The 16,179-nt window shown below is 53.2% G+C and overlaps 1 long non-coding RNA gene across 1 annotated transcript in view; it reads left to right on the top strand.

Moving 5' to 3' along the window:
• Window positions 1–762: 762 nt before the first annotated feature.
• The window catches only part of LOC144828350 (uncharacterized), a 47,743-nt gene continuing 32,326 nt past the window's right edge, over window positions 763–16,179 (top strand). Inside the window, exons 1-2 of the long non-coding RNA XR_013610430.1 lie at window positions 763–987; window positions 11,254–11,334. This is a non-coding gene — a long non-coding RNA (uncharacterized LOC144828350). The remainder of the gene's footprint in view (window positions 988–11,253; window positions 11,335–16,179) is intronic.

Here is a 16,179-nt window from a genome sequence, read left to right as displayed (position 1 = left end):
ACCGATCCAGCGCAGGCGTCAAAGGACATGTGACCCTGTAACTAAAAGGGTCCGGACGCACGTACCCTGGGCAAGTTCTACCATCTAAGTACAGAGTCTGTGTCCTTACTATTATTGTATGAGGGCCTAGGGCCCCACGACTTGATCCGAAGCCGCCCCCTCCCTAGCGCCTTGAGACCCTCACAAGTGAGTAGCGCGCTATACAAACCCCTGATTGATTGATTGACTTTACACCTCCTTTTCACCCCTGCCCTCCCTTCCGTTGTCCGGTGCCGTCTTTCCCACTCCCGCCCTCGCTCCCATTGTCCGTGCCTCCTTCTCCCCTCCTGTTGTCCGTGCCTTCTTCCCCCGCCTCCCTTTGTCTGCGATGCCTACCATTTGCAATGCAATAGGTCTTGTGTAAATGCAACACCTACTGCATTGCAAATGCTTGTTTGATATGCATTCTGGTACTGTAGACCTGCTTTCATATTGGAACAAGCCAGGATTCGAGTCTATAAATACAAATACCCATATTCGGTAAAAAAAATACTTTAAAAAAACAAGTCCCCAACCCCCTCCCCCTCCCCCCCACATCCCCCAAAATATAAATTGCATGACGTTTTAACAAAAAGGTTCTCTTCAACCTCATCCAAGATGGCTCCTCGATTTTAATGCATAGCTTGAACATAGGAGGTCTAGTTGTTGCCCTTCGGTGTTGTCGTGACCCGGAAGCAGTTCTGCTTTCAGTTCTCCAAATTCCATGCTTTTTCAGACATCTGAACTGGGTCTTTGGCGGGCTTCGAGCACCAAAACGAAGGCAGCAGCTGCAGCCTGTAGGAGGCGCTGCACCCTCGGCCTGTAGGAGGCGCTGCACCCTCGGCCTGTAGGAGCCGCTGCACCCTCGGCCTGTAGGAGCCGCTGCACCCTCGGCCTATAGGAGCTGCTGCCCCCGCAGCCTGTGCTCGGAAGGGCTCGACTCTGGGCAGACTCAGTGCGGACTTTAGGGTAAGTTTGAAGTGAAAGCTTGAAGCGACCCTTGTACTTAAAATGCTTGTTTGGGTATTGTGTCCGATTGGACAGATCTGCCATTTTCTCTCTAAACTGCAGGGTATGCGGAGTCCTGCCTCGTGTCCATGGTAATCCTCACGCAGATATTTTACTTTCGGTTTGCAGTGTGTGGTGCTAGTGTGAGTGCTGCACTGGAGTGTGCACGGTCTGGGCCTGCAGGGCGTGGCTGTGTCAACACAGTGTGGACATGTCAGATGGGCCACGACATGGGAGGCCAGGCCCCACCCGCGAGATTTACAGACAAAGCATCGGAAAATCTTCCCTTCACCCATTCCCCTCGCTGACATTGAGTTTAAGTGTGATGCAAAACTATGAAGCGCTATAAAACCAGCTACAGCACGGTACAGTATAGCACTATATGAACGATCAGGGCAATGCAATACTGTGGTCACCATGTGTTTACAAGTGATTGTGTTTACTAACGTTTGCCATTCCTCCACGAATGGTTGTAAATCTCGTGTTGTAAAAAGACATTCAACTTCGGAAGATAATTGTGCTCCGTCTAAAAGTACCCATAATACCTTGCGTTCTTGATCTTAATATGTGGGTTGTAATACTGTTACTTCTACATCATTGAGGGTTTCAGACAGTAAGTAGCAGTTCCCTGCTGCCACTTTTTAAGCTACATATTTATTTATTTTAAAGGTTTTATGTAGCGCTGGCTAGACCCAGAGGTATCAGAGCGCTTTACAGGAGTGCAAGGAGGAACAGTAATTGATAAATTTGGTCAAAAACATTGCCATACAAACCAATATAACAGGATATGTCCTACATCACAATCAAAACACACACAAATATACAACTCCCCTACACTGACACCTACTCAGCAAAGGACACCAAACCTTTGAAAGACATAAGCTTGAACGCACCTTAGTAAAGTGTTGGGCTCCGGTAAGCTAAAGCCTGTTTGCTGCAAGTACTCGTATGCTTTGGGGCCGTAGGAATAGAGTGTGGCTGCAAAGTGGAGAAGTGTGGCTCACTGGTTAAAGGAGGCAGACCCTGATGCAGAGGTCAGACCCGGGACCAGGGTTCAATTCCCGACGCGGCAGGGTCTTGAGCTCAAAATGTCCACGGACGCGATAATTCTCGCCTCGGTGCCTACTCGAATCATGGGTTCACACTCTGCAACTCTGGGCAATAGCTTGCTTAATCTCCACTACGGCCCCACTGCGATGGGATGCCTGGTCTTCACCTTGGGGATGCCCAGTAGGGGTTATCTTGCAGGGAAAGCCAGGACGGGTTCCCAAAGCAAGCGCTAAGAGACCTGTCGGTGATTTGGCGCTATATAAATCGAAATTAACATAACATAACAAAGTGCCACTGTCTCTTGTTGTAACCATCAAGGTGCTGTGTAATGAGCTCCAGGGGCAAGGCTGAGAAGGGAAGAGGAGAATATTTCAACACAAGGAAATAGACTGCCACTCCAGCCCCCAGGCATCCACACTGTGTGAAAGCAGACATGAGAGGAGAGTCTTTATTCTGGACAAGAGCAGGAAGTACAAAAGACAGAGGGGAAGTGACGAGTGTGCTCAGTTATGACAAGAGGGGCGCACAGAAACAGACTGCACCTCCTAATACAACACCAAGACCATAAGCTGCAGCACCGGAAATCCTGACAGTGTTTCTTTGGGAGGGCCGAGTTATTCCAACTTTGCACGTTTTGGATTCCTGGTGAACGGGCAGCTGGTTTAGATGCAACTAGAAGTTAGTGGTTCATGGATATTTCCAACTATCGAACTAAGTTTTTCAAGTGGGAAACAGTGTCTGGATTGGCGACTTGTCAGATATGGTGGATTAGTCCAGCCCTTTTCTTGCCAGTTGTGTTCTGGGAAATATTCTCTTCTCAGCCTCCTGCAGCCATCCTGAGTTCGTGGTGCTGTGACTGTTGTAGGTCTTGAGGCTGACAATGCCTCTGTAGTTGTCCATGGTGCATTCACGCTGTTGAGGACACGTCAGGTGGGTTGGATCCCTGACAACTTTGAAGTGATGTGGGATTCTTTTGATGTTAAGTTGAAGCTCTTTGTCCATATTGGGGTGACCTGGTTTTCTCCTTATTGTGAAAAAGTTTTTTTTAAATCCCCGTGTCCATCCCTGAGTGTGTGGAACATTCTAATTGAGGATGTCAAATGTATTAAAGCTGTTTGCAGAGCATCTGTTCATCACTCCTTCATGTGACCTCTTGTTATCGTTCTGAAGGACGCCGCTTGTACAGTCAGGTGTCCCACTCCAAACAGATTTTGTTCAGCCAGGATTCACCTGTGGCCACCCTCCAATGTTACAATTTCACGAGGATTTAGCGTAATAAATGGAAAACATGTTTGTAAAACACTCTGGGAAGACAATGTGTGACAAGCTGACAAGCGAACTGTGTTTTTTATTTCTTATTTTCTTAGTACATTCCTGGCTCTGCTATTGTTTTGTCTGGTCTGGGAGGAAGCACATTTATCTAACCTTCACACTGAAGCCTTTATTTGCTGTTAACTTTTTATTTGCCAGTGAATTCACATTGAAGTACCACAAAGCAACGAGATATGCATCCTCTGCATTCTAGAAAGCTTTTTTCTGGCCAAAGGTTCTATTTTGGCCAAAGGTACTATCCTTCTTTCCCTCTGGCGTATTATATAACATAGCTGCAGTTCAGCATTTACAAGCCTGTACATTTAACTTAAAAAGTTTGCCAGAGGCGTCTGGACCCCCACATGCCGGGTCTTGTAGACCCGGATCAAGTTGGCTTCATCCACAACCAACAGGGGGCGGACAACGTCCGCAAGATAGCTCACCTGGTGGGGAAGGCGCGGCATTGGAAAAGTCCGGCCTGCCTCCTCTCGCTTGACGCGGAGAAGGCCTTCGACCGGGTGGATTGGACCTTCTTGAGGGCGGTCCTGGGGAAGCTCGGACTGGGACCGGACATAATCAACAGGATCATGGCGCCATACCTCGCTCTGCAGGCTCGGATTTGGGTCAATGGGCAGCTCTCAGCGCCGTTCCCCATTCACAGGGGCACCCGACAGGGGTTCCCACTATCGCCCTTGCTTTTCGCCTTAGTGGTGGAGCCACTAGCGGCCATGATCCGTCGGGCACCCGACATCCACGGCATCCGCATGGGGGGCTGCGAGAATAAGGTGGCGCTGTTCGCTGATGATCTTCTCCTCACCTGCCCCGACGAGTCTCTGCCAGCTCTCCACTCCTTGCTGACCCTCTTCGAGCGGGCCTCTGGCCTTAAGATTAATCACGGTAAGTCAGGGGCCCTCAACATTACTGTTCCAGAGGCCGACATCCCTCGCCTCAAGCAGCTGGCGCCATACCAGTGGGCCGTCCAGAGCATCCGTTACCTCGGGTTACAGATAACTCCTTCCCTGGACACATGGTCGCAAGTAAACTGGCGGGAGTATCGACGATCGGTCCTGGAGGATCTACGGCAGTGGAAGCCCCTAGTGTTGATGTGGCTGGGCAGGCTCAACGCCGTCAAAATGTCCATTCTCCCTAAAATCCTGTATCTGTTTCAGTGTCTCCCCACGCCCATTCCGCTCCGTGACATTCGCAAACTCCAGCGTGCTCTCACAGCCTTTATCTGGGGCGGTAAGAGGCCTCGATTCTCTCAAAAATTGTTAATGACACCGCGGGATAAGGGGGGACTGGCTTGCCTCGATCTACTGGGCCTCGCACCTCCGCTTTGTGGTGGAGTGGGTGGTGACGGAGAGTGAAAAGAGATGGCTCCATATGGATCGGGCCGTGACGGGACGTACCATCTGGGACCTAGTCTTGCATCAGCGGGCGGCACGCTCTAAGAGTGCCTATTTGGCGGTCCCCACGAAGACGGTGCTTGACATCTGGGATGCGGTGGCTGTCCGCAGAGGCCTTACGACCTTTCCCTCGCCGCACACCCCGATTGAAGGGAACCCTTCTTTTCCGCCGGCGCATCAAACGCGGACCTTTGCCAAGTGGACGCAAGGAGACTGCAGGATGGTTACGGACCTATTCGAGGAGGGCAAAATAAAACCTTTGGTCCAATGTAGAGAAGAGTTCCGTATCCCAGCGACGGCACAACTGCAGTATACCCAGTTGCGACATTGGGTGACTTCAGATGCAATGTACCAGGCTGCCACACGCGCCTTCACCCCCTTCGAGCGGCTGGCCCGCCACCCCATCGAATCCAAAGGATTAGTCTCGCGTATTTACCAGCTCCTACAGCACCCGCAAGCACCGCCTTCCCACCCCTATCAGGACAGATGGCAGACATTATCGGACACGGACATTACCCCTGCACAATGGCAAAGGCTCTGGGGGGACATACCCAAAAAATACCGTAGCATCCCACAGCGGGAGAATGCCTATAAATTAATGACTCAATGGTATTATACCCCTCAGCGCCTGCACCGGATGTTCCCTGCCTCCTCGCCCCTGTGCTGGCGGTGCCGATCTGCAACAGGGGACCTCGTTCATATCTGGTTGGCGTGCCCGGCGCTGACCCTCTACTGGAAGGAGGTCCTTAGCCACATCAGGGGGGTGCTGAGATTTCCTCTGCCTGAACTTACTACCACCATCCTGCTGGGTGTTAAGCCTGCTGCTCTAAAGGCCCTTACCAGGAGTGATTGGATCCTGGCGCTTCACATACTGGGTGCTGCCAAACAGCTCATAGCCTTATATTAGAAGAAGCCCGAAGCACCTCCAATCGTGGCTTGGTTCTTGTGCCTCTGGCATGTCCTCATGATGGAGCTATTCACAGCCCAGCTGCAGGCGCGCGATACCCGCTTCAAAGCTGTGTGGCAGCCCCTAGTCAAATACCTTTGCGAAGTTGAACGGGCGCGTTATGTGCCTACTAAGCTCAGGGCACTGAGATTTTTTGAGGACGCTCTGGCCCCCCCTGATCCGAGCAGATTGCTTCCATGAATGCCCCCCAGCGCTGCGCCTCACCGCCCCCGTTAATAGACTGGAATGTTGAGCCCCCTGCCCCCCCTTCCCCGCGCGATGTCTCTACTCTTGCTCTCCTAGCCCTCTGCCTTTCTCCTGCTTCTCTTACTCTTGACTGCTCTTCCTCTTCCTCTTATTGTCTTCTTTTTGGGCCTTGGTGCCCCGTTGAAATGGTTGTTTCATACGGGCCTGTTGCCCGTCTAGAGCATAGAAAGGCCCCCCTGGGTCTTACCATTCCACAGGACTACCTACTGTTGTACTTTACCATTTGATCGCGGCCGGCCCCTACGGGGTTGTAGGCGCAACGCTGTGTATAAATCTCCTCCCCACTGCACTTTAATGCCATCTGTTATGCCTCTCTATCACGCGGCCGGCCCTCAATAGGGTTGTAGGCTTAGCGCTGTGTATCTGCTTCCCTTGTGGAGTGGGACCCTTTTTTCTTGTTGGAAAATAAAAACAGATTTGAAACAAAAACAAAAAAAACAAAGTTTGCCAGCACCTGGAATCTGTTTGTGCTTTTGTGAGTTTTTTTCTGGTACTACTTTTCAGGAGACATTCTTCTGTAACACACATTACAGCTGGAAAATTGTGGCTTCCAGAAGCAGTCCCTTAGAGAAGGCTATGAATAGACCAAGGCGTCCAGCTCTTCACTTCCACCACATCTACACCTTCATTTATCAATCCAATCACACCCAGGCAGTCATCTATACCTATTTAGCCATCCAAGTAGGCTGCCAATCTAAGGCATCCATTGACGCATCGTCACAGACACAGGTGCATCAATACATTCCCCAGTGTGTGTCCGTGCACTGTCTGTGGCCCCATTGTGTTGTGGCTATACTTTCCTCAATGCACCAGACTTTCACTCGAAACAAAATGGCATCATGTTATGGGACTTGAAATGTGTCCCTTCCTGATCCCAGCATAGCCATGACAATGCAACCTCTCCCCAGATTTGGGTTTCATGGAGCTGGAGAAGCATTTGTTTTCTCTGCCCTCAAAATGTGTAGATAGTGACAAGCATCCATCTTTTCACACATTCATCTTTTCATCCATGCACACATGCTTTCATCTTTCCAGCTATGCACTCACTCACACGCATGCATTTGCACCCTCTCCCTTCAGCCCGCCAAACCCTTAGTAGCCCAATAGTTCCATTCCCCCAATGGAAGAACCTAGGCATTGGCATTGATCTCTTATTTTTAGATCTTGCCTACAGATGCCTTTTAGCTCTCTGTGCGTAAAAGACATTCTGTGAACCAAATCAAAAACGTCCAGTGGACTTTGTCCCAGCCCATTGCTTATCATTGGTTGCCTGTCTAATCGCTTATTTGCTTGCTTCTTACTTGATGTCTTTTCTTCCTCTCGTGTTTGTCATTCCCCTGGAAAGTAGCTTATTTACAATCCCTTTGACTGGATGACATCTATCCTTCCACTGCTCAGATTCATATAACTACTTTTTTACATCTCAGCCTATCAAACAGCGCAGCTGTCTGGTTTGCTAAAGACATTGGAGACATTCAGAAAGTTGACCCAGGAATGCATACCGCCCGTTTCTTACCATTAGCTTTGTGGTTTGTTTGATGGCTTTCTTTTAGGCTGTTGAGTTCGTCCCTTCCATTGCCAAAATCTTGTATACTGTGTTCTTCCACAAACTCGCTTTCTGTAAACCTGCTTTTGAATCTTGTTCTTATCTTGTCACATTTGCTGTGCAATCAAAGACAGAAGTAAAATGTTAGGATGTGTCTTGCTAGGAGCTTGGTTTTTCTTTTTCTTTCTCTGATTTAAACATGAGACGATTTATGTGACAATCATGCTGGCTAGTGGGGGTTCTGCTTGAGGATGGCTGTACTGAATTATTTTCCCTTGCGCACAACAAAATTTGAATATCTAAATGAATTTTGTTGACGATCAAATCAATACATTGGGTGATGACTTTTCCACACATTATCGTTTGTGTGCTGTATACTTTTATCAGTAAAACTGTGTGTGATTGCAAATGTAAAGGTAATTTCAATTGAAGATCTTTTGTCTGTAATGGCAGCACGCTACAATATCATGCATACTCCATGTTACCCCACTGTACTCTACCCCGCACCACTGCACTCTTCTCTGCACCATCCCACTCTACGCCAGTGCTCTCAACCTCACACTACTCTACTATGCTCTACTGCACTCTATGCCACTGCCCTGTATGCCAATGCACTGTAAGCCAATGCACTCTACAACACTTTACTTTAAATCAATGCACTCTACAACACTTTACTTTAAATCAATGCACTCTACGTCAATCTACTTTACACCACTGCACTCTGTCACTGCCCTCTACGCCATTCTATTTTGCACCACTGTACTGTACATCACTACACTCTTTGACATTGTACTGTGTGCCACTGCCCTCGACGCCACTCCACTATACTCCACTGAACTTTACGACAGGATACTCTGCCACACTGCACTCTCTGCCACACTGCACTCTCTGCCACACTGCACTATCTGCCACTGAATTCTGCACCAATCCACTCTAAGCCACTCTGCCCTCTACGACACTCTACTCTATACCACTGCACTCTTCCCCACTTCACTGTACTCTAAAATAATCTACTCTGCGCTGCAGTTTATGACACTCTATTGCACTCTGCGCCATGCAACTGCACTCTATGCTACTGCACTCTACATCACTTTACTCAAAGCCAATACACTCTACGCCACAGCTCTCTATGCCAATCTACTCTGCATCGCTGTGCTGTACGTCGTTATACTCTACAATGCCACTCTACCCCTTTGCACTCTACTTCACTCTTCACCATTGCACGCCACTCCACTCTACACTATTGTACTCAGTGCCATTCTGCTCGACATCATTGCACTGTACGATATTCTACTGTGTCTGCCATTCTACTCTGCGCCCTGCACTCTCCGCCAAACCACTGTACACCACTCTAATCTACTGCACTCTGGCTCTGCACTCTATGCCTCTCTTCTCTGCACCACTCTACGCCAGTGCACTGTACCCCACTCTGCACACTTGTTCTCTTCGCCGCCGTACTTTACACCACTCCACAATACTGCACTCTATGCCAATGCACTCCACGCCAATACTCTATGCCTCTCCACTCTACCCTACACCTCTTCACTCTGCTCTGAGGCAATCTACTCTATGGCACTGCATTCTGTGCCACTCTTCTCCAGTCTGCGTCACTCCACTCTTTTTACCACTGCAATCAACACTGTGCCACTCTATGCCACTGCACTCTACCCTGCACCACTATATTCTACTCTGCACCACTTCACTCTACTCTGAAACAATCTACTCTGTGAAACTGCAGTCGATGCTGTGGCACTCTGCTCTACGCCATTACTCTATACTACTGCACTCTACCCTGCACCATTATACCTTGCAGCACCCCACTTCACTCTACTCTATGCCACGGCTCTCTACACAACTCTACTCTACACCTCTGCATTCTACCCTGCTCCACTCCACTCTTGTCATTTCACCCTTCTCTACGCCATTGCGCTCTACACCACTCCACTCTGCGTCATTGCACTTTACGCCACTGCAACCTAATGTGCCCCACTCTACTGTACGTCAATGCTTTCTACACCACTTAACTCTAAACCAATGCACTCTACGCCAATCTGCTCTGCACCTCTGTACCTCACGCCACTTCACTAGGCCGCTCTGCTCATCTCTGATGCTCTACTCCATTAAACTCTGCTCCACTGACACTCTGCTCCACTGTGTGCCAATCCACAACACTCTACTCCACTATGTGCCATTCTACAACACTACTCCACAACACTGTGCGCAATTCCCTCTATACCCCTCCATGCCAATTTACTTCACTCTGTTCTATGACACACTACTCCATTCTGTGCCACTCCACTCTAACAGTCTACTCCGCTGTATGCCACTCTATTCTACAGCACTCAACTCCACTCTAAGCAACTCCCTCTATGCTACTCCACAACACTCTGTGCCACTCCACCGTACGAGACTCTACTCAACTCTGACACTGTGCTCCCCTCTGCGCCACTCAACTACATCCTCTTCCACTTTATGACACTCTACTCCCTCCAAGACGCTTCACAACACTGTGCGCTACCCATGACACTCCACTCCACTGTACGCCACTCCATAACGCTCCACTCTACTCCACGTTACGACACTCCACGCCACTCTCCTTTACCCAACTTACTCAGCCATGCTGAGCAGCAGCCACCCTGGTGTACCACAGCGCTAAAACATATTGGCACAGCCAATACCTCTTGTATAGGCGAGACCTATTGGCTTAGCCAATGCTTGTTTCTTATGGTAAGAGTAGGAATGAGTGCTATATGATAAGTAAAACACTCTGGCTCAGATGCTCTGTGTAGACTTGTTATCTTTGATGTAAAAAGTTGCTGTTGTAAAGCGCTCCGATACCTTTGGGTCTATACGCTAGTGCTTTATAAAACTCAAATAAATAAATAAGTGAAGGTGGCTGTGCTACTGTCTGTGTGTTACCTGTTCTGTGGGAGGGAAGCTCACACGGCTGCTGCTCCAACACATGGCCGTGGCTGTAACGCCACTTCCTCTCCCATAGGTGGTACTACCATTAATTTTAGGCAGGAGACTGCACATTTTGTAAGCAAAAAAGTATTATTTTATGTAATTAGGTCTTAAAGTTCCCCACCCCCAACCTAAATACAAGTTAAAGGTGTAATCATTTTACCGTGGTTTGTCTTTGAATCTCCCTCTTATTTTTATCCCAAATGTTGACATAGATATATGCTGCGGATGAAATAGAAGTGGAGGTTGTCAGACTCCATTCGGGAAGGAGGGAGGGAGGGGTCCTTGAGGGCTATGGGGTAAATGGGGGCTACTGGGAATTCACTTTAGGGGTTGCTCAAAAACAAATTGGAGGGAGCAGTAAATAGTACATAATACTATTGCTGCCTTTCTTAAACTCTGTGTTTTCTCCTATTCTAGCATTAGCAGTGCCTGTTACAAGCTGCAAAGTGACAGTGGGGACGGGTCATGGAAATGATTAGCATTAACACAGGTCCTCAGTTAACTCCTCCTACTATCTGTATATTGAATATAATTTAGATTCAATCTTGAAGTGGTTTCTGATGACTATTTCTGTATAATTCGAGAGTTGTGACTTTGGGCTGGTTTTTAGTCTGACTCTGGTCTGCGTTGGGCTAAATTTGGGTTTCTACTTGTGCAGCTTCGGGCTTGGGACGGGCCTCAAAATCTGGCAACACTGTCACTCAGTCAATTTTTTATATTACTTCTGTTCTCAGCTCCAGATGCAAGGATTTGAAGGAAGCTCAGACTAATAACGGTTCGGTCTTGGACGGTCCGGTCTTGGTTCAGATTTTCTGGTGAGTGTTTGATAATCCTGTAGCTCCTCTGGTCAGTGCTCTGCTGCTGATCCTGTACCACCCCCCCCCCCTCCGGTCATCTCTCTGCTGCTGATCCTGTAGCTCCTCTGTGCTCTGCTGCTGACCCTGTAGCTCCTCCAGTCAGTGCTCTGCTGCTTATCCTGTACCTTCTCAGTCCTCTGATCATTCTCCATCCTCAGTGCTCCTCTGAGCTCCTAGAGCGTCAGTGCTCCTCTGACCCTCCTCCTGCAACCTCAGTGCTCCTCTGGCCCTCCTCCTGCAGCCTCAGTGCTCCTCTAACCCTCCTCCTGCAGCCTCAATGCTCCTCTGTGCCCTCGCAGTCTCAGTGCTCCTCTGAGCCCCCTGCAGCCTCGGTTCTCATCTGAGCCCCTGGCGCCTCAGTGCTTCCCTGAGCCCCTAGAGCCTCAGTGCTCCTCTGAGCCCCTAGAGCCTCAGTGCTCCCATGAGCCCTCACAGCCTCAGTGCTCGTTTGAACTCCTGAGCCTCAGTGCTCCTCTGACCTCCTGCAGTCTCAGTGCTCCTCTGACCCTCCTCTTACAGTGTTCCTCTGAGCCTCCTCCCTCAGCCTCAGTACTCCTCTCTGCTCCTCCGCCGTGTCAGTGCTCCTCCGAGCCCCCGCAGTCTCTGTGCTCCTCCGAGTCCCCGCAGTCTCTGTGCTCCTCCGAGTCCCCGCAGTCTCTGTGCTCCTCAGAGTCCCCGCAGTCTCTGTGCTCCTCAGAGTCCCCGCAGTCTCTGTGCTCCTCAGAGTCCCCGCAGTCTCTGTGCTCCTCAGAGTCCCCGCAGTCTCTGTGCTCCTCCGAGTCCCCGCAGTCTCTGTGCTCCTCCGAGTCCCCGCAGTCTCTGTGCTCCTCCGAGTCCCCGCAGTCTCTGTGCTCCTCCGAGTCCCCGCAGTCTCTGTGCTCCTCCGAGTCCCCGCAGTCTCTGTGCTCCTCCGAGTCCCCGCAGTCTCTGTGCTCCTCCGAGTCCCCGCAGTCTCTGTGCTCCTCCGAGTCCCCGCAGTCTCTGTGCTCCTCCGAGTCCCCGCAGTCTCTGTGCTCCTCCGAGTCCCCGCAGTCTCTGTGCTCCTCCGAGTCCCCGCAGTCTCTGTGCTCCTCCGAGTCCCCGCAGTCTCTGTGCTCCTCCGAGTCCCCGCAGTCTCTGTGCTCCTCCGAGTCCCCGCAGTCTCTGTGCTCCTCCGAGTCCCCGCAGTCTCTGTGCTCCTCCGAGTCCCCGCAGTCTCTGTGCTCCTCCGAGTCCCCGCAGTCTCTGTGCTCCTCAGAGTCCCCGCAGTCTCTGTGCTCCTCAGAGTCCCCGCAGTCTCTGTGCTCCTCCGAGTCCCCGCAGTCTCTGTGCTCCTCCGAGTCCCCGCAGTCTCTGTGCTCCTCCGAGTCCCCGCAGTCTCTGTGCTCCTCCGAGTCCCCGCAGACTCTGTGCTCCTCCGAGTCCCCGCAGTCTCTGTGCTCCTCCGAGTCCCGCAGTCTCTGTGCTCCTCAGAGTCCCGCAGTCTCTGTGCTCCTCAGAGTCCCGCAGTCTCTGTGCTCCTCAGAGTCCCGCAGTCTCTGTGCTCCTCAGAGTCCCGCAGTCTCTGTGCTCCTCAGAGTCCCGCAGTCTCTGTGCTCCTCAGAGTCCCGCAGTCTCTGTGCTCCTCAGAGTCCCGCAGTCTCTGTGCTCCTCAGAGTCCCGCAGTCTCTGTGCTCCTCAGAGTCCCGCAGTCTCTGTGCTCCTCAGAGTCCCGCAGTCTCTGTGCTCCTCAGAGTCCCGCAGTCTCTGTGCTCCTCAGAGTCCCGCAGTCTCTGTGCTCCTCCGAGTCCCCGCAGTCTCTGTGCTCCTCCGAGTCCCCGCAGTCTCTGTGCTCCTCCGAGTCCCCGCAGTCTCTGTGCTCCTCCGAGTCCCCGCAGTCTCTGTGCTCCTCCGAGTCCCCGCAGTCTCTGTGCTCCTCCGAGTCCCCGCAGTCTCTGTGCTCCTCCGAGTCCCCGCAGTCTCTGTGCTCCTCCGAGTCCCCGCAGTCTCTGTGCTCCTCCGAGTCCCCGCAGTCTCTGTGCTCCTCCGAGTCCCCGCAGTCTCTGTGCTCCTCCGAGTCCCCGCAGTCTCTGTGCTCCTCCAAGGCCCCGGCATTCTCTGTGCTCCTCCAAGGCCCCGGCATTCTCTGTGCTCCTCCAAGGCCCCGGCAGTCTGTGCTCCTCCGAGCCCTCACAGTCTGTGCTCCTCCGAGCCTTCACAGTCTGTGCTCCTCTGAGCCCCCCGCAGTCTCGGTGCTCTTCTGACCCTCCTCCTGCAGTCTCGGTGCTCCTCTGAGCCCCCCGCAGTCTCTGTGCCCCTCTGAGCCCTGGCAGCCTCAGTGCTCTTCTGAGCTCCTAGAGCCTCAGTGCTCCTTTGACCTCTTAGAGCCTCAGTGCTCCTCTGAGCTCCTAGAGCCTCAGTGCTCCTCTGCGCTCCTAGAGCCTCAGTGCTCCTCTGACCCTCCTCCTGCAGTCTCAGTGCTCCTCTGAGCCCTTGCGTTCTCCGTGCTCCTTTGAGCCCTCGCAGTCTCCGTGCTCCTCTGAGCCCTAGCAGTCTCCGTGCTCCTCTGAGCCCTCGCAGTCGCCGTGCTCCTCTGAGCCCTTGCAGTCTCCGTGCTCCTCTGAGCCCGTGCTCCTCTGAGCCCCTGCAGCCTCAGTGCTCCTCTGAGCCCCCTGCAGCCTCAGTGCTCCTCTGAGCCCCCTGCAGCCTCAGTGCTCCTCTGAGCCCCCTGCAGCCTCAGTGCTCCTCTGAGCCCTCGCAGTCTCTGTGCTCCTCTGAGCCCTCGCAGTCGCTGTGCTCCTCTGAGCCCTCGCAGTCTCTGTGCTCCTCTGAGCCCTCGCAGTCTCTGTGCTCCTCTGAGCCCTCGCAGTCTCTGTGCTCCTCTGAGCCCTCGCAGTCTCTGTGCTCCTCTGAGCCCTCGCAGCCTCAGTGCTCCTCTGAGCCCTCGCAGCCTCAGTGCTCCTCTGAGCCCTCGCAGCCTCAGTGCTCCTCTGAGCCCTCGCAGCCTCAGTGCTCCTCTGAGCCCTCGCAGCCTCAGTGCTCCTCTGAGCCCTCGCAGCCTCAGTGCTCCTCTGACCTCCTAGAACCTCATTGCTCCTCTGAGCCCTCGCAGTCTCTGTGCTCCTCTGAGCCCTCGCAGCCTCAGTGCTCCTCTGACCTCCTAGAACCTCATTGCTCCTCTGAGCCCTCGCAGTCTCTGTGCTCCTCTGAGCCCCCTGCAGCATCAGTGCTCCTCTGAGCTCTCGCAGTCTCTGTGCTCCTCAGAGCCCTCGCAGTCTCTGTGCTCCTCAGAGCCCTCGCAGTCTCTGTGCTCCTCTGAGCCCTCGCAGTCTCTGTGCTCCTCTGAGCCCTCGCAGTCTCTGTGCTCCTCTGAGCCCTCGCAGTCTCTGCTCCTCTGAGCCCTCGCAGTCTCTGTGCTCCTCTGAGCCCTCGCAGTCTCTGTGCTCCTCTGAGCCCTCGCAGTCTCTGTGCTCCTCTGAGCCCTCGCAGTCTCTGTGCTCCTCTGAGCCCTCGCAGTCTCTGTGCTCCTCTGAGCCCTCGCAGTCTCTGTGCTCCTCTGAGCCCTCGCAGTCTCTGTGCTCTTCTGAGCCCTCGCAGTCTCTGTGCTCCTCTGAGCCCCCGCAGCCTCAGTGCTCCTTTGAGCTCCTACAGCCTCAGTGCTCCTCTGAGCTCCTAGAGCCTCAGTGCTCCTCTGAGCTCCTAGAGCCTCAGTGCTCCTCTGAGCCCTCTGCGCTCCTAGAGCCTCAGTGCTCCTCTGCGCTCCTAGAGCCTCAGTGCTCCTCTGCGCTCCTAGAGCCTCAGTGCTCCTCTGAGCTCCTAGAGCCGCAGTGCTCCTCTGACCCTCCTCCTGCAGTCTCTGTGCTCCTCTGAGCCCTCGCAGTCTCCGTGCTCCTCTGAGCCCTAGCAGTCGCCGTGCTCCTCTGAGCCCTCGCAGTCGCCGTGCTCCTCTGAGCCCTCGCAGTCTCCGTGCTCCTCTGAGCCCGTGCTCCTCTGAGCCCCTGCAGCCTCAGTGATCTTCTGAGCCCTTGCAGTCTCCGTGCTCCTCTGAGCCCTCGCAGTCTCCGTGCTCCTCTGAGCCCTCGCAGTCTCCGTGCTCCTCTGAGCCCTCGCAGTCTCCGTGCTCCTCTGAGCCCTCGCAGTCTCCGTGCTCCTCTGAGCCCTCGCAGTCTCCGTGCTCCTCTGAGCCCTCGCAGTCTCCGTGCTCCTCTGAGCCCTCACAGTCTGTGCTCCTCTGAGCCCTCGCAGTCTGTGCTCCTCTGAGCCCTCGCAGTCTCGGTGCTCCTCTGAGCCCCTGCAGCCTCAGTGCTCCTCTGAGCCCCTGCAGCCTCAGTGCTCCTCTGAGCCCCTGCAGCCTCAGTGCTCCTCTGAGCCCCCTGCAGCCTCAGTGCTCCTCTGAGCCCCCTGCAGCCTCAGTGCTCCTCTGAGCTCTCGCAGTCTCTGTGCTCCTCTGAGCCCTCGCAGTCTCTGTGCTCCTCTGAGCCCTCGCAGTCTCTGTGCTCCTCTGAGCCCTCGCAGTCTCTGTGCTCCTCTGAGCCCTCGCAGTCTCTGTGCTCCTCTGAGCCCTCGCAGTCTCTGTGCTCTTCTGAGCCCTCGCAGCCTCAGTGCTCCTCTGAGCCCCTGCAGCCTCAGTGCTCCTCTGAGCCCCTGCAGCCTCAGTGCTCCTCTGAGCCCCTGCAGCCTCAGTGCTCCTCTGAGCCCCTGCAGCCTCAGTGCTCCTCTGAGCCCCCTGCAGCCTCAGTGCTCCTCTGAGCTCTCGCAGTCTCTGTGCTCCTCTGAGCCCTCGCAGTCTCTGTGCTCCTCTGAGCCCTCGCAGTCTCTGTGCTCCTCTGAGCCCTCGCAGTCTCT

Source organism: Lissotriton helveticus, chromosome 4_1, assembly GCF_964261635.1.
Source record: "Lissotriton helveticus chromosome 4_1, aLisHel1.1, whole genome shotgun sequence".
In the NCBI taxonomy this organism is placed as follows: Eukaryota; Metazoa; Chordata; class Amphibia; order Caudata; family Salamandridae; genus Lissotriton; species Lissotriton helveticus.
Note: the sequence above shows the minus strand (reverse complement) of the source record. Positions and strands in the feature narration are given on the sequence as shown.